The sequence below is a fragment of the Varanus komodoensis genome, unplaced genomic scaffold (assembly GCF_004798865.1).
Source record: "Varanus komodoensis strain SLA01 unplaced genomic scaffold, ASM479886v1 scaffold16, whole genome shotgun sequence".
NCBI classification, from domain to species: domain Eukaryota; kingdom Metazoa; phylum Chordata; class Lepidosauria; order Squamata; family Varanidae; genus Varanus; species Varanus komodoensis.
The window spans coordinates 21,657,485-21,676,143 of record NW_025335468.1 but is presented as its reverse complement, the minus strand read 5'-3'; the positions used below and the strand labels follow the sequence as shown (position 1 = coordinate 21,676,143).

Genomic DNA, 18,659 nt, shown 5'->3' with positions numbered 1-18,659 from the left:
CAGTGTTGGAAACTATTCCGTACACTAGCATCATCCCACTGCTCCAATGCAGAACGCACTTATACGTACAACATTTCTAACAGATAAGAATAACTGATGTGGAATAGAAAATTTTCAGTGGAAAATGTTCTCAGAAGACCTGCTTTTCACTATATTTTTTCATGTCTACTTTTGGAAATGCACTGTTTCATAAAACTAATTATTAACATAATTAATGAACACAATGTAAGTTAAATTGGATACAATATAATACCAGTCAAATTTTATAGCCTAAATTGTAGATAGATGTTGTTAATTATCTCTCAATGACTATCCCTAGAAAACCGTATCTGTTATGTGCACAGCATTTCAAAGCATATTACAGTGAGGATGTAAACACTCTTCAGTGACCAGGTTTGCAAATAACACTAATACGTTGAATTCTGGAGCTTTTGTGATGTTGGAATCCAGCTGCCCTAACAAGACAAGGTATACTAATCCTGAACAGTGCAGTAAAAGAATCCATGGGCTGTGAACTCTGAGTACTGAGGTGCCTGATCCTGCCTAAGCTTGGAAGCTAAGCAGGGTCGAAATCTGAATGGGTGACTTGAGTCCTTCATTGAGTAGGCAGTTGGACTTGATGGCCTGCTAGGCCCCTTCCAACTGTATGATTCTATTAAATCATGGTTTGCTGTTGCATGTGAACTGAGAGTTGTTAGTGGGTTGTTTTACCAGGCTAAAGAAATAGCAGGCAAGTGTGGTTATTTTTTTTAAACCAGTTCTACATGCCTATATAGCAGTATTATTATTATTATTATTATATTATTATTATTATTATTATTATTATTATTATTATTATTATTATTATTATAACATTTCTATGCCGCCCCTTGCCGAAACCTCGGGGCGGCTTACAACACGATAAAATACAATGAAATACAATAGCACATAATAAATTACCATTAAATACAAAATACAAAAAATACATTGGTTTACAAATATAAGATTAAAATTATCAGTATAACTTAAGTAAATAAAAATATAGGAGGAGAAAGAGAAGGAAGAAGAAGTTGCCCTGGCCAGATCATATGTTTTAACAATTCAAATGATGTTTAAATAAAAAGGTCTTTACCTGGCGCCGAAAAACCAGTAACGACGGTGCCAGGCGGACCTCTTTGGGGAGTGAATTCCATAGGTTGGGTGCCACCGCAGAGAAAGCCCTCCTCCGAGTACTTACTCTCCTAATTTCTTTCATGGAGGGTTCCCGGAGAAGGGACTCTCCCGCAGATCTCAAAGGGCGGTCGGGCATATACGGACGTAAGCGCTCGTTCAGGTAGCCAGGACCCAAGCCGTTTAGGGCTTTATAGGTCATAATCAACACCTTGAATTGGGCCCGGGCTTCAATGGGAAGCCAGTGAAGCTGACGGAGGACTGGAGTCATGTGAGCATAACGCCCCGTCCCCGTCAGCAACCTGGCAGCTCTATTTTGCACCAATTGAAGTGTTCGGACTGTCTTCAGGGGAAGCCCCACGTAAAGCGCGTTACAGAAGTCTAGGCGGGAAGTCACCAGCGCGTGTGTCACCATCGCCAGGCAGTTGTACTCCAGGTAGGGGGCGCAGCTGATTAATCAGCCGAAGCTGAAGGAAGGCGTTCCTCGCCACCGCTGTCATCTGAGCTTCCAAAGAAAGCTCTGGGTCGAGGAGTACTCCTAGGCTGCGGACCTTATCCCTAAGAGGGAGTGTTGCACCATTCAGGACCAGGTCAAATCCACCCTCTCCGAAACCCGATCCGCCAACCAACAGGACCTCCGTCTTGTCTGGGTTGAGTTTCAGTTTATTTGCCCTCATCCATTCCCTTACCTCGGCCAAGCACCGGTTCAGCACAGCCACTGCCTCACCTGGATTAGTGGAGAACGAGAGGTAAAGCTGGGTATCATCAGCATATTGATGATTCTGCAGCCCACACCTCCTGATGACCTCTCCCAGCGGTTTCATGTAGATGTTAAATAGCAGAGGGGATAGAATGGAGCCCTGTGGTACTCCATGGCATAGCTGCCATGACGTAGAGACATGGTCCCCCAGCACTACCTTCTGGAATCGACCGTTGAGATAGGAGCGGAACCACTGCAGAGCAGTGCCTCCAACCCCCAATCCCACAAGTCTATCCAGAAGGATACCACAGTCGATGGTATCGAAAGCCACTGAGAGGTCCAGAAGAACCAACAGGGACGCACTCCCCCTGTCCTTCTCCCTGCACAGGTCATCGTACAGGGCGACCAAGGCAGATTCAGTACTGTACCCGGGTCTGAAGCCGGACTGAAAAGGATCCAGATAATCAGTTTCATCCAAGAGTGCTTGGAGTTGTCCCGCCACCACTCGCTCCAACACCTTGCCCAGAAACGGGATGTTGGCCACAGGTCTATAGTTAGTGGCCATCTCTGGATCCAGTGACGCTTTCTTCAGGACCGGTCGTATTACCGCCTCCTTTAAAGGGGCAGGCACTCGACCCTCCCTCAGAGAAGCGTTAACCACTTCCAAGATCCAGGTCCCAATCCCGTGCTTGGAATTATTTATTAACCAAGACGGGCAAGGATCCAATAGGCAAGTGGTGGGACGTACTCGTCCAAGCACCTTGTCCACATCATCGGGCCGCAATAATTGAAATTCTTCCAATAATTTTGGACCAGACGGTAGCATTGGTGACTCCCCAGAGACCTCCGATTCATTAGTGGAGTCCAGCTTGTGATGAATCTGAGCAATTTTCTCCCTGAAATGCCTGGCAAAGTCGTCACAGCGGGCCTTTGAGGGTGGCATCGGATCTTCCTTAGGACCCGGGCGAACCAGGCCTTGCACCACTCGAAAAAGCTCCGCCGGACGGCATTGTGAGGAGGCAATGGAAGCGGAAAAAAACTTCTTTTTCGCCGCCTTCACCGCCACAGCATAGGCCCGATAGTGGGCTCTCAAGTGTGTTCGGTCAGATTCATTCCGTGACTTCCTCCACCTACGCTCTAGCCGTCTCCCAACTCGCTTCATCACCCGCAATTCAGGTGTATACCAAGGGGAAGAGCGGACTCTGCCCGGTGGGAGAGGTCGCTTGGGAGCGATCGTGTCCACAGCCCTGGTCATCTCTCCGTTCCACAGTTCTACCAGAGCCTCGACAGGAGCACCAGTCTTGTCAGCTGGAAACTCCCCCAGGGCCTTCAGGAATCCATCCGGATCCATCCGGCTCCGGGGGCGGGCCCATACAATCAGGTCTGCACTCTTATAGAGGGAGAGGCCGCTCTCGAGCACAAACCTCACCAGGAGGTGATCTGACCATGACAGGGGAGTCAAACATAAGTTCCTCACCCTCAGGTCATCCTCTTCCTGCCCCGTCGTGAATACCAGGTCCAGAGTGTGTCCACGTTCATGGGTCGGGCCGATGACGTGTTGAGACAGGCCCATGGCCGTCATAGAGGCCATGAAGTCCTGAGCCGTCCCGGTCAGTCCAGACTCAGCATGGAGATTGAAGTCCCCCAGGACCAACATCCTGGGGGTCCTCAACACCAGGTCCGAGACGGTCTCTGTCAGCTCAGATAGGGAGACTGCTGGGCAGAAAGGTGCACGGTACACCAATTGAATCCCCAATCTGTCTCGTTCGCCCCACACCAAGTAGAGGCACTCCAGCCCTGGTCTCAAAGGGACCGGAAGACCCGTGAGAGAGATGGAGGCTCTGTAAACCAACGCGACTCCCCCTCCCCTCCCTTCTGGGCGTGAACAGTGTTGAACCAGATACCCGGGCGGGCACAATTGGGAGAGGGCAACATCCCCTCCCTCTCCCGCCCAGGTCTCCATTATGCAAGCCAGGTCGGCCCCCTCATCCACAATCAAGTCATGGATGAGGGAAGATTTATTATTGACCGACCTGGCATTGAGCAGCAGTACCGTCAGACCCGAGGGGTGGTTGACAAGGCTACCTGGCGCCCTCTGGTTGGGGGCAGGACCAGAAGGAGGGACAGGTGTCAGCCATCTGTCCATCCTTCTTCTACGTGGACACGTTAAGCCCCTATTGTTGTAACGACCATTGCCCGTGACCACGCCAATAGCAGCGCCCGTGTGTTCCCCAGGATATATAAACGTCGACATGGCCAGGAATGACTCAAAGCACTGATTAAAGCAGGGCAAAATTAAAAAGTAGGTCGAAGGAGGAGAGAAAGAACGATAAAAAGAAAAAGAAAAAAAGGGGGGGGGAGGAAAGAAAAAAAAATCCTTCCCCTTCCCTAGGATTCAGCAGTAGGCAAGCCTACTTCAGCAAGAGTCCTTGGCCAGCCCAGCCCCCCTCTCGTCCCCCCGAACGGCACCCCAAACGGCGGCGACCCCCTTAGGTCGCCGCCCTTCGGCCGCCGGCCCCGGCTTTGAGTCCGCGGGGCGCCTCCGAGACCCGCCCCGTCGCGCACCGCGCGCGCCCGATCACCTGGGCCGGCGGGCGGCGCTCTCCGGCGCCGCGTGTGCTTGCACTGGCCGGTGGAGCTGGCTGCCGTCGACGGCGTGGCCGCGTGCGTCTGGCCGCATTCGCTTGCCCGGGAGCGGCGTGCTGCCGGAGGTGGGAGGAAGTATGAAAAAATCATTTGAGGTACATGGAGGGAGTGCAGAAGGAAAAGGGAAATTGACAACCAAGGAATTGAGAGAACAAACCACAATTTGTACTACTGTCTTCCAGACAAACCCTGTGCTACAGGCTTTTTCTGTCCAAACATGCATAGGGTGCACCCTTGTTATAACAATTTACATTCAATATTGTTCAGAAATATGTGTCATAGAAGGGAAGCATAATTTAAATCAATCCATCCTGCTATTAATTACTATGAATAATATAACTGCAAGTTAGAAAAGTTTACCTGTCACGTTCCTTTTGAAGAAATATTCTTCAAAACCTATTCAGGCATGTAACCAAACCTCAATGTACCTGAGGCATGTCAGGCAAACTCTGAGCCCTCAGGTGAGACAACAGTCATTATTTGACCTGAAAACATAGACACCTCCACTCTGAACTGGAGGCAGATGCTCAGCAGCCACCTACCCCTGAAGAACACAAGCACCTAAAGCGGCAGCAGACCTCTTGCATAAAGGACTGATCATTAGCAAGACTCTCCTTCCAAAGAGGGAATTCTTCAAATGACACTGATGGTTTGCAGGTGTGATCTGTGTAATGCTGCAGAGCACTGAAACAACTGGTGGTTGGCATGACTGCAAGGTGGTTTCTAAACCATGGTGACTTATTAATCACCTTGTGTATCAGTCACATTGACATAATTGCTCTGACTGCATCTTGCCCTGGAATCCACTCTCAGCAATAATGGGTGATCAGGGTGCTTATCAAACTGATCAGAATCCATGACCTCTGGTTTGCTAACTACCACAACCATCCACCCTCACCAGGTTCTGACAATACACAACGTTGTGCCCATGAGGGTAACTGTGTGAATCTGGCTGGCATGGGAAGAATACAGAGTACTTAACAAGGCACCATGGCTTACTAACCACTGTGTTGACCTGGTCAGTGAAGCTGTTTGTATGACACTGCACAGTGATCTACTTAACTCATGGTGAAGCTGAGGTGTATGCAGCTGCCATTCTGAATATGCAACTCCTGCTGGGATATTGTGTCATGCAAATACAGTAAAGGTGGGTTATATAAGGGTTGAACAACAGAGTCTGTTTTAAATCTCACATAACGGGATTCTTGCTGGGTTTACATAGTACAACAATCTTTATGGAGGAGATGCATATACAACCAGGCTCTTGATAGAGGCTAAATAACCCTTAATGAGTCATGGCTTGTAAACAGAACCCATGGCATATTGCCCAGTCAAAATCTGTGCATCAGCTCTTAGGTTGGATAGAAAACTATCGAACTCTTCTCTGATCCCCTTATGTTTAGATCTTGAGCAGCCTTCAGACATTTCCTTTCACACTGACCTTGCTAACTCTTAGCTGCTCTGACTTTGTACCAATGGAAATATAAATTTTGCATGTCTTTTGATCTGGGCAATTGTTGGTTCTGAGTAACAGACAAAAATATAAATGTTATTTTTTTAAACATATTTCACATAAGTAAAACTTTTTTTACATGAAGGCATAATGCTCCATCACTTCTACTTGCACATGGTAGGCATGTCGTGAACAGAGCCAGGTAGAGCCCCGGTGATCAGACTAGATGGCCTGCGAGTCTGACTAGCTGTTTCTGTTTCTGTTTCTACTTCTAGTAGGATATGTTAATGGTTCCACCTATATCCCAATCTAGTACAATTTTTTGTTATATCAACCAACTTTCTCTGAAACAGGCACTTGCAACTCCCACTTTTTAAAGGCATGCTACCACAATGGATATGCATTATTTATATTTATTATTTTCACTGCTGGATGTTTCAAATGAGCACTTCCCTTCTCATTTCTTCTTCTTTGATGATCCATGGAAGTCAACAGGAGAAAGGGAAATCCACAGCCATCATGTTGTTTCAGCCAAAAAGAGCATTATAGTTTCTAACAAACAGAACCTCCAGCGACTGAATGGCTTTGAGGCCTGGCCAAGCTATTCACAAATTACGGATTTCTTTCAACAAGATGCACATTGTCTAGAGTTATGCTCTTAACTGCTAAGGACAGATTGTGTCTTCTAAGAAAATGCATAGATTTCTCCACCCAGAGTCAGATAAAAATGTGAACTTTTGAACTATCTCAAACACAACCATTAATTTAAAATATCTGCAGGATTTCATTGGCTGGCAGGACTTTATATTGATGCACAAACTAATTTTTTTCAAGGTACTCAGGATCATTTATATATTTCCCTAGCCACACTGTTCATGCACAGTAATCCCCATAAATGTCAACAGAGCCCCATTTTCCCCCTCAACATACCCATGGGGCAATGTACCCACATGCACACTAGCACCACCACTACAATAGATCAGTAAATGAGAGGACAATGAAAGCTGAGTTTGACAGGCCTTGCTGGGTTATACTATTAAGCTATCAAAGTCATGTTCTCAGCCAGATCAATAGGGCATGTTATTTTGAAGGATACCCTGTACAAGGCCTTTCAGTGGTTGTCCGACATCTGAGAAAACTCATTTAATTAAGAAAAGTTAATGGGGAACTGTCCAAGCAAGTGTAACAGGACTGTGGGCAAAACAAAACCCAGAGGTTCTTACCCCAGATATAGATTTGGTGACAAAAGACTTACAAGAGAAAAACAGCTTTCGAGTAGACAAAAGAAAAGTCTTGTGCTTGTTGAACAAGATAATGGGAAGTCCACAGGTAGTGACACTTTAGTGTAATTCTTGTATAGTGCCATTTACTTCTTCAGGCTCTCAGTGGCCTGTCATAGGTACTATATCGAAGCTTGAGTATATTAGAAGAGGAAGAAACATTTACAATCTTATAAGGCCTTGAATAGCTGAAAAGCTGAATAATAGATGGTAGCTATTCCTTTACTCATATTAATATGGTCCTTTTGGCCAAAAAGGTCAAGGATAATTTGATTTGCACTGTGTAGTGAAATCCTTAGTAACTCAAGTTTCTAGGCAAGATGGAACCTGTTGAGGAACATAATTTTGCAGAAGTTGAGCAGAATGATGTGACATAGTTAGTGGTCCACCAGGTATAGTAGTATCTAGTTAAGGAGAGAGAACCACTGTACCCATTAGGTAAAAAGAAAAGGATAAACATAAGGCAGTTACGGTTAGAAAGCCACAGATCAAGTTCCAACTTAAGAATTCACAACCAGAAAATAAATTGTAGGAATTAAAGTTAACACAAAAGACATGAATGTGAATGCCTAATTAATATTCCTGAGTTTAGGTTTTATGCACCCTGTAGAAACACATTTATTATCCTTAATACTATCCTTAATGCCACTTGCACATTATACATTAAAAATATATTGTCAGGGACTTCCAGAAGAGCAGCAGTGGGATTGTACACTCAGATCCACAAGGAGACATCTTCACCTTGAACCTCAGGAGTTTTGTTGGTGAGAGCATCCAGGTAAACCCCTCTACAGAGTACAAACCTACAGCAGCGTTGTTGGGTAGGGGCATGCCCACCAACTACACATTTTTGGAAAATATACCGAGTGTTTTATAGATTATGAGTCATGCACACAGGAGAAGAGTTCATGATGAGCAAATAATAGCTATGTAATGTACTCATAGACAAAAACAAAGTGAGAGATCTGTAGAGGGGCATGAGACAATAGTATGGCAAATATTGAGGATTACAGGATATTGACATGACAGGCAGATGAATCATTACCAGTCCTGAGTTTGAGTTTGCACATGTGAATGAGGATGATTGCAATACTGCTAGAAAAACCAGTCTGACAGGTTGCCACTGCTAGCAGAAGAATGGACATAATTAACTTTCCCTGGGAGCCACATTCTCCAGAGGAATAACTTTTGCAACTAAATGTAGTAGCCAAGCAGAGTGCCTCAGTTTCTTAAAGAGAACCAGTAACAGTGGTTCTCTTTAAGCAGTGTCCCTGCTCCTGCCTTGGAATTCTGGTTCTTTCTGGGCAGGAGCAGGGACACTGCAGGTTTGATAGTGTATCACAAAGGCACCTATAGGCAACCTTTCTCTATAAAGATTTATTTGGATTTTCCCAACAAAAATGACAACCATGGCTTGTTTTAGGGCTATTTCAGTATTGTCTACCCCCCAAATAACCCATGTGTGCTAGGTTCACATGATACAAGGGCCCATGGCAAGGCACATACCCAGAGACACCATGAAAAAATGGCACCCTAGGGCATCCAAGACAGTACAACAGTTCCCTTCAATAAATTAACCCACACTTCACTCTCATGCTGTGTAAACCAGCTCAATGAAAAGGAAAATATATTTTTATTAAAATTAAATCATCAAGAATTAATATCAGTCCAAAGCTGTTTCACAGAAAGGTGTGGGAAACATCTGTGGTAAAGGCGGGGGGGGGGGGATGAATGTTCCACAGTAGGGTAAAGAACTGTTTGGAACTACAGTGCAAATAGTTCATACAGGAAAGTAAAAAAGAAAGCATTATATAAATAAAGGGGTCCAAATTAAAGTCTGTAAATCATAAGAAAAGTTATCCACTTATTACCCTCACCACACCAAAAAAAGTATAAAAAGTGGGGAAATATAGCAAGCGACAGGGTGAATTTGTAAGACATTTAAATCATGGTTTTGCACACATGCCTGCCTTACCCATAAGTAGAGGAACTTCATTAAAATATTCCCAAACTGGGTCTATTTTACAGCCTGCCATGACTACAGGTTTTCTCCTCCAGGGAAAGAATATGTTGATAAACCTCAGGCTATACACAAAAGATCCAAAGAGTTCTGGAGTTTTCTGCTCAAAATGGTTCACCATATTTGCACCTCCCTCCTCACACTTCTTGTGCAATCTATTCCAATCCCAACAATCTTCTTCTATTCACTGAATTTTTTGAAACTTAGCACTTAAGAGGTAAGGGGTCAATTCTGAGTACATAGATTTGCAAAGGAACAATAGGATTAAGGTGTTTTTTTCAACTCTGTATGTTTATTTTATAACACTTTTGTTGTGAAAAACAGTTATGTGATCTCTGCAGACACAAATTCACAGTTTTGAGAACTGTAAAACCAAACATATATGATAACATTTTCTAGATAAACTGCCCAATAATCTTACAGAAACCTCTGGAAGATCATGACATTGTGTATGGATTAATGGAATTTACCACAAATTAAACATTGTATGACTATACAGCTTCATGCTACATAATTAAAAACTAATCCTTATTTCATGATAGCCTTTGAAATGTAATGCATCTTAATTAGCAAATTAGATAGATTTTTCCTCAAAAGCATTTTAATTTTAAAAAATCTGATTTAAATTTTTTAAAATTTATTTTTTAAAAATTGATATTTATCTACCTTGGAAAGCAATAAAGAGAGGATGCCTAAGGCATATGGAAGGACATATGCCAACAAAGAAAAGTGCTACAAGGAAAGCATTGTAAAAACAAGCAAATTATTTTAGGAAAAGAAAGTAGCAAAGGAAGAGATGCTGAAGAGATGGGATATACATTAGAGGCAAGCAACCTTTGGTGGCTCAGCAGTTTTTTGCTCTTTTTAAAAGGGTCCTAGGCACAAAACAGCTGCTATTGGAGGCCTGGCAAAGGACAGACAGACACCGTGGCCAAGCGTCCTGAGTTCAAGGCAGAGATGGGGCCTGAGCCCCAACTCCATATACTGCTAACTCCTTCAAACCCAGTCCTAATCACTCGGGCATGTTAAAGGGCACCAAAAACAGTATCAAGAGATACACTGGTATCCATCAGCAGGAATACCTCAATACATTAATTGGAAATAAGAAAGAAAGCTGTAAATTATTTTTGACAGTCTTTTTTAAAGAGTCTTTTGAGACCAACTTCGTGAAGCATCACCTCAAATCTTAATCTGCTTTGCTTAAAACACTACCAAGGAAAACACAAGCACTGAAAGACTTGCATGATAATTAAAGAATGTGACTAAGTTGTATACTAATGGAAAATGTGCCTTTAAAGGAGAAGAAAGTACATATATGAGTGACATAACTACCCCATATTCCTGTTGTTTTTTTAAATAAGATTTTAAGTTTTCAAAAGTATATGAGGGAAATAATCTTAGGCAAAACCAAATTTAAAAAACTAATGAAGCCAAGAGCAAAGAATATAACTGCTTTGCAATTAATACATATATTTCCATCACACTTGTGATCTATACAACACGTATTTTAAATACATTTTTGAAGTTTTACATTACCAAAAATTAACTTTCTACATGTTGTCCATGTTAATTTGAAGCATTCTTATTTGGAATATATCCCAGACATTCTCAAGCATTTTCCATGCTTACTGAAAGATAGTACTCTGTAGATTAGTTAAAGTGTACATTACAAGTTTCTAACCTGCTATTTTATTAATTTCATAAATATACAAAAAGAAATTCAAGGAGGTGCCAAGGGAAGCATTTCTAGATTCAGTTTGAGCATAGTCATTGCAACGTGGTAATCTTCAAAATGGAATGCAAAAGCAGGTCAAACTGTCAATAAAGCTGAGTGGCCTCTAGGAGTTATTACTTTTCGATAATGTAACCACACATAAGAATCTTACCTGTCCTATATAAGCCTTGCTTCACTGTTAACAGCAAATGCAATAGGAAATAAATAAAAAGTCAAATAATATGTTATACCAAAATAACACCAATAAAATGCTAAGTTGCAAGGCTTAGCATAAAAATGAAAAACACTAATGGAACATAGTGCAGTTTACTCATACTATGTGCAGTCTAAAATCATGCATAATGTAACAGTGCAACTGCTAACAGCAGGCTCACACAAGATAATTTACACTTGTTTTTATACATGCGGAACCGATCTTTGAAGTCGTCTCTAATGAGATTCTGCTTGGCCCTAACAGCATCCTGAGAGAGTGTACCGGGTTTTCTACCCTCCATCCGGTGCATATTTATAAAGTGAAATATAGGCTCATTTAAATTGCACATGTGGATTCATGCCTTTCCCCTCCCTATTATGAAGGGGGAAGTTTCACACTTGGGGAAACACTTTCCAGTTTCACTTACCTTCCAAGAGTTTTAATTGCCTCTGCCAATTTTATAATTGACCAAAAGCACCTAGAAATAGGGAAATGGAACAACTGCCTATTTAAGACCCTTCTGAAATCTTAGTTTGCTGCTATACATCCTTGATAGTGCTGTAGTGTAATCAATTCACAATCACAAATGATCAGGGGTGGAAAATGCACACTATGTCTTGAACATTTGATGCTATCACCTTCCCAGGGGTGAGATGTATAAGTGCCTAATGTGGTGCTAGCTTATGCATCTATGTGGGATATCCAGAGAAAGGAAAGGAACAGGAAACATGGCACACTTTACTCTGCCTGCATATCATGCCCCCCACAGCCCCCAAAGGACTCTTCCTCTGCCAGGATCCCAACCTCTGCCCCATGAGCCAAAGGAGCTGCTTCTATCTGGAGACCATGGGGTGAATCGTGGGGATGCAGGGCATTTTGACAATAAAGTTGTCATGATACAATTAGCCTTGGACTCAGAGACACCAGGAAGCCTTGGTCTAAAGATGAAGGCTCACCCGGCTGCCAAACACAAGGAACCCAGAGGACTAGGGACCCCTCTTGAGTAAAGGTAACCTAATGATCATGAGCCATTCATGAGTAGCCCTTTCCTGAAGCAGTAGTAGTAAGAGCATGTTTAAACACTCATGTATTTTTTTCCCAATTTCAATGACTAGGTGCTGATCGGTGTCTGAAAATTAGCTCCCTGACTCGCACTTTTGTTATTCTCTGGATTGGAATATTTGAATTTAAGCCAAACTCTAGCAGAATCCCTGGAAATTCAAGTACCCCTCCTCTATACCTCCAGGGAACCGGAAGAGGAGGGGCTCCCGCCCAATCTGCCATGCTCAGCAATTGAGTGTTTCCCTGTCTAGGAGTTGTGCAGGTGCACAAGACCATCTATGTAATGTGCAGAGACCATGAAGAAGAACCAAAGTTTATCTAGTCCAACTTCTGTTCACAAATGGCCAACCAGCTGCCTCTGGGAAGCCCACAAGCAGGACATGAGTGGAGCAGCACCTTCGCCACGGTGTTCCCTAGCAACCGTTAAACAGCAGCATACTGTCTCCAACGTGAGAGTTACTACCTAGTCATCACAACTAGTAACAACCGATTCTCATTTATTTCATTTTTTTTAAAGCTGCCAATACCTAAGACTCTCAGGGTTGTTTACAACTACTGAAAAACCATACACAAACAAGCATATAAACCTGGACAAGCAGAACCTCAAAACAGTGACCCATACTTTGGTAATCTCTCATTTGGACTACTGTAATGAGCTCTACGTGAAGCTGTCCTTGAAAATAGTTTGGAGACTTCCATTGGTTCAAAATAAGGCTGTGAGACTGCTAACAGGGACTGCAAGGCAAGAACACATCATCTCAGTCCTCTGCTATCTACTTTGGTTGCCAGTTGAAACCCAGCCCAATTTAAGATGTTAATGTTAATAATAAAGCCCTAGATGGTTTGGGACTCGGATATCTGAATGCATGCTTTCTTCCATATATAACCCTAAGTTCATCATTGGATTTCCTACCCTGAGAGCCCTCCCTAAATGATGTAAGCAGGGTGGCCACAAGGAGAAGGGCCTTTTCAATTGTGGCACCTCATTTATGGAACCAGCTCTTCAAAAAGGTGCACCTGGTGCCAACTCTATTCTTTTTGGCACCAGGTAAAAACATTTTTATTTTCCCTATATTTTGATAGCTAAGTTTTATACTCTGTATTATGTTTTATATGGTATTTTATCTTGGATTGCATGTTGCCCCCTGGTTTGTTTTGTTGTAGATGCCTGTTATGGATTATGTGTGGGGTTTTGTTTCGTTTATATTTAAAATTTTGTGTTTGGCTTATATGTAAGGTTGGGGTTTTTTGTTTGGGTTTTTTGCGCTTGGGATTATGGGTTTTTGCAGATTTCATATATTGTAAACCATTTCGAAGAGCCATTTGGCTGATTTAAGGTATAAAAAGATTCTAAATAAATAAATAAACAGACAAAAGAGACGTGCATAAATCTAAAACAATTTTAAGCAATCAGCAACAAGGCTCCTCATGCATGGCCTCATACCTGAGAGAAGAGTAAGAACTTAACCTGGTGCCCAAAAGATAACAATGTTGATATTAGGCAGCCTAATCGCACAGCTGATTCCACAACCTGGCAGCCACCACTAAGAAGTTCTTTCCTTTTATTTCAAGCTTCCCTTAGAGGAGGCACCTGGAGGAAGACATTAGGTGATAAATGAAGGTTCAGCTGGGAGAGGTGCTCCATAAAATATAGTCCTGAGCAGCGTTAAGGCTTTATAGGCCAAAACCAACACCTTGATTCAGATGTTGATTGTTGCAAGCTAACTGGGTGCTTACCTGAGCAGAGACAACTGAAACCAGGTTATCCATGTCCAGAAAGGTATATAGCTGAGCCACCAAGCAAAGATGGCAATGCACTCTTAATGCCACTAAGGCTGCCTGGGGCTTAAATGACATAAAGTGTTCCAGAAGAACACCTAAGCTACAAACCCACTCTTTCAGGGGAATACAACCCTGTACACAATAGGATGAGAGTCTCTATCCTGCCAGAAGAATGGCTCTCTAACAGCATCTAAGTCTTGTTTGGAGTAAGTTTCTGTTTATTAGCCCTCATCCTTTCCATTGTCACAGCTAGGTACATCTTAGTACATCCACAGCCTCACATGGCATGATACTCCAAAATTCTGAATGCTTGCACTTAGCTGTTTCATGTAGATGTTTAAAAGCACGGGGCACAACCCTACCCCTCTGGAAAATGGGGAATCACAGGGCTGTGCAATATTCTCCAAACAGCACCTTCCTGAACTGACCACAGGTAGGCACAAAACCACCGCAGTGCATGGTCACATTCCATGTCTCTCTTGATACAATCATCAAACATGAACAACCAAAGCTGCTTCCATGACAAAACCTGATGTGAACCCCTGCTGACTTTGATCCAGATAATCAGTCTCATCCAAGAGTTGGCAACCATCTGTTCAAAGGACTTGTAGAAAGGGATCTTTGCCGATGGCCTAACGTTATTAAGATCTTCCAGGTACAGGAAGTGCTTCTTCAGGAGCAGCCTCGCCACTCTCTTCCAGACAACTTTCTTCTGGACAGCTCAGGACAAGTCTCTCTTGCATAATCACCTTCCTGGCTCGTCCAGCTGTTCTCTCTTGATCATTTTTGCAAGCCGAGACAAGACTCAGGATGGAAGTGGTTACACAAACCCGTCTGAGCATATTTTCAATGGCCTTGAGCTGTACTACTTGAAACTCATCCAAGAAAAGTGGACAAAGCTGCACTCTGGATGCTTCACCTGGTATTTCACCTCTGTAACACTGGCATCTAAATCCCAGAAAGCACAAGCCATTTTATCCGGGAAGTTTTTAACAAATGTATTGTATCAGGATGCAGACAGGTCAACAATGTCTGCAGGGCCAGCATGTATCAGGCTCCACATGTAATAGCCTTATGCTGCAGGAATTTGTCTGTGGTAGTGAATTCCATAATAATTTAAACATGTGCTGTGTGAAGAAGTAGTTCCTCTTATCTGTCCTGACTCTCCCACTGATTAGCTTTACTGGATTACCCAAGTTTCTAATATTATGAATGGAGGAGCAGAACTAGGCATCTTTCTATATACCATGATGGAACTCAAGATAGCACGCATGGAGTTTCCAGGTGGTGTCAAGATATATTAACAAGAGTTAGGCATGTTTAGCCTCAGTTATGCTTCGACTTTATAGTTCTACAGATCATGCCCTGTAACCATACCATGAAGAAGAAACTTAAGAGGCCTGAGAAATATTCTGAGATTTCCATGTGCTTTCAGACACATGACGAGGATGGATGGATGAATAGCTGAAAATGACTTTTTTAAAAATAACATAACAAGCACAGATAATCTTGATCTGTCTCTGATACTAGAACTCAAGTAATTAGCCATATTCAATTGCTGGACTCTTCAGCAGGCATGCTTTCAAATTCCTATAGAAGCAGTAACAGACATTCAAAATATAACTAGATGCAGGACGTGGGCACAGGTTTTCATGTAATGCTTGTTTCTTTGCTGATTGTTTTCTCATCTTTTCATATCAACAGCTCATCTCTTACCTTCCATTCATGTTGTTTCTTGCCTAATGCTCCCTTTGGTACCTTCCACCTGCTATTTTACTACATTCTTTTAGTATTTTATTAGGCAGGAGGTGTGGCTGCCTCCGCTGCCCTCCACACAACACTAAATGAAACAGCACTATTTCTTTCTAATATGACACAGTGTAAAATCATCTTCCAAACTGGTATTATTTACATTTCCTAGAAACATATCCTTTATCTACATTGCACATCGAATGATACAATGACATCAAAGACTTTGAAAGTACTCTTTGACAAAGCAAACATCTCAAAATATGGAGAACACAAGTCACTGCATTTAAATTTGTATAATATTTTTTTATAGTCTGAACTCAATAGCTTGGTCACATACAATACATAATTGTCATTAAAGAATGTTGTGCAAGAATCTCATTACAAAGTGAATTTTGCACTCACATTGGAATGCATTTCTTTAATCTTGACCATGCCTAAATGGTCAAGGATCTTTTCACCACTCCTTTCCCATTACTGGGATCTAGCCAATCCAAGGCTGAAAAATATTCAATCAGAACAATTAACTTGCTTCAGACCAATGAGAGTAGAACTTGATTTTCTCTATTGCCCAGAGGAAAATGCTCCACTTATGATCATGCACCAAAATAGTCCATTTCCCCTCAAGGCATAGAAATTATAGCAACAGATAATTAACAACAAATGGTGAAAACTCTTATGAGTTAAAGGTCTTAGTTTTGTTGCCAAGCTGACTATCAAATTTAGAGATAAACAAAGACTGTTCTTTTTCCCATTAACACTGTGGCAGTGTTAAGATGCAGCAATGCAAAGTAGTCTGGCAAAACACAATCAAAGGTCACAGTGTTAAAAAAAGATAATGCCCCTAGAGGATTATTATTTCCCTTTTATTTCTCACAGGGTGCCTAAAAACTTGGGATTGCTGTATTTGATCCATGCTGCCTCATTATAATGATAGCATCCCCCGTAGACAAAGTAGTCCAGAAACTTCATACAAACACATAAAGCAATTTCCAAAGGATCCAAAGAGTTGTAACCAGTTTCTCATTAAATGCCTGGTAGTGCTTGTTCTAAGAAATCTTCTAGAGTATTTTTCAGTTGATCATAATGGTACCTTTGAAACAGAAATTGCAAAGTTTTTTTTTAACTGACTCTCCATTCTTCCTCAAGAGAAAAGATTTACAAAAGTATCCAGTGTGGGGAGGGAACTAGTGTGGAGTAGTAGTTGACAGCATTGTTCTGGGACTCAGGTGATCTGGGTTCTAGTCCCTGCTCAGATATGGAGCCAACTGGTTGACTTTGGCCCAGTCACAAGCCTTTCAGCCAGACCTACCTCACAGGGTTGTTGTGGGATTAACATTGTGTGCTGGAGGAGAAGAATGCTGTAATCTGCTTTGAGTTCTTTAAAAGGAAAAGGTTGGGATAGAAATGAAATGAAATGCCTTCAACAAACTCCAAAATCTCAGTTGCAAACAGAAGGTTTATATGGCGATCTATGTCAAGCCTGTGGAACTTGCTAGTTAGAATAAGTAATATCTATGCCCACCGAGGAAGTCTGTTCTAAGGGAGATCAGGATGGCTCCCTCCCTATGGAGTTTTAGGGTAGAAAAAGGTTCAAGTTCAGACAGAAGAACTACAGTTGCAGCACAACCCACCCAATATGCTGGATCTAAACACACATAGGATTGCACAATCAGACATGGAGTGAAAGTTGTACTATTTCACCAGGTCTTTGACTTTTAAACATCTGTTTAATCTGCTTCTAAAGAATATCCTACTTTTATTTATTTTGTTTCTATCTTATGGTTTTATTGGTTTTTCTTGAACATCACTTTGAGGGTCCTGGCAGGCAGTGTACGTACACATGCACACACACACCCTGAACAACCTGTGACCCACACCAAGAAACAAAGAGCCTAAGGTTTTGCTGTGACTGCAAAGCACTGCAAAAACAAGGTAGGCAGCTGCCCAGCAGCTGGCAGGCCACAACTATGACTCTGAGGTAGCATCAGACTGAACTGCAGACTGACCTCAGCAAGTTTGGCCTTGTATTCTCTGCATTATAAAGCAAAAGCTGAGGTACACTAAGAATGCCATTCCTTCTTCACAAATTCGATATGGTGGTTAAAGTGATGTGCTGACCCTGCTGCTCTTAGTCACTGCATTCACTTCTTTGTGCCACACAAATGGCAAATGTGGTACATAGGAAAGAACTTAATGGCTGGGCTCAGACCACATAATAATGCATAGTCTGGAGCTGAGTATGGATTGCCACTGAGTTTTGGTTCTTGCTGTACGAAGTAGGTGCGAACCAACTTGATGTAATTAATGTGGGACACACACTCTTGCTTCAACCTCCCTGAAGTCATTGCGTCCAGGGAGGAGAAAGATGTATATGGTGTGCTGATGGTAGTAAGTTACCAGATCTAGAATTGTGATACTTTGCTGGAAAAGAACTGTATTTTCTCCTCTTGTCAACATCTTTATTTAATAAACACTCACAAGCAAAGTTTAGCTGCTGGTTTACTCATAGCTCTAAAATAAAGCAGAAGTATAAATTCAAAAACAGGAAAAAAAGAAATCATTTGCCCATACGCATTACTTTTTCTTTGTCCTCATTTGTGTGATCACGGCTAACACCATGACTTGCTTAGGCCATAGTGAGCTGCAGCACATGCTGGATGGTTTTTGCTTATTCAAGCTGTGCCTGTGACATGTCATGATGGCAGCAAAGGTTGTGCAAGGGTTAAATAACCCCTGCAAAACCTTAGAACAGGTTGCACAAGGGTTGTTTAACCCCAGGATTTAGATTACATGAGAAGTTGCAGCATGGATATTCGAAATGGCCACCAGCATATACCATAACCTGCCGTGACTTAAACAAGCCCTGGTGGACTGTTTGATCAAGCAA

The 18,659-nt window shown here is 42.5% G+C and overlaps 1 protein-coding gene across 7 annotated transcripts in view; it reads right to left on the bottom strand.

The window, feature by feature from the left end:
* MPPED2 (metallophosphoesterase domain containing 2) overlaps window positions 1–18,659 on the bottom strand; it is a 176,731-nt gene that overhangs the window by 133,986 nt on the left and 24,086 nt on the right. The window contains exon 1 of one of the 7 annotated variants that reach the window (XM_044425782.1): window positions 13,683–14,414. The exons of 5 other annotated variants lie outside the window; for them this stretch is intronic. The gene's annotated coding sequence lies outside the window, so the exon portion shown is untranslated. Of the gene's footprint in view, window positions 1–13,682; window positions 14,415–18,659 lie in introns of those variants that run through there. One more of the 7 variants, XM_044425781.1, reaches the window with a different exon arrangement.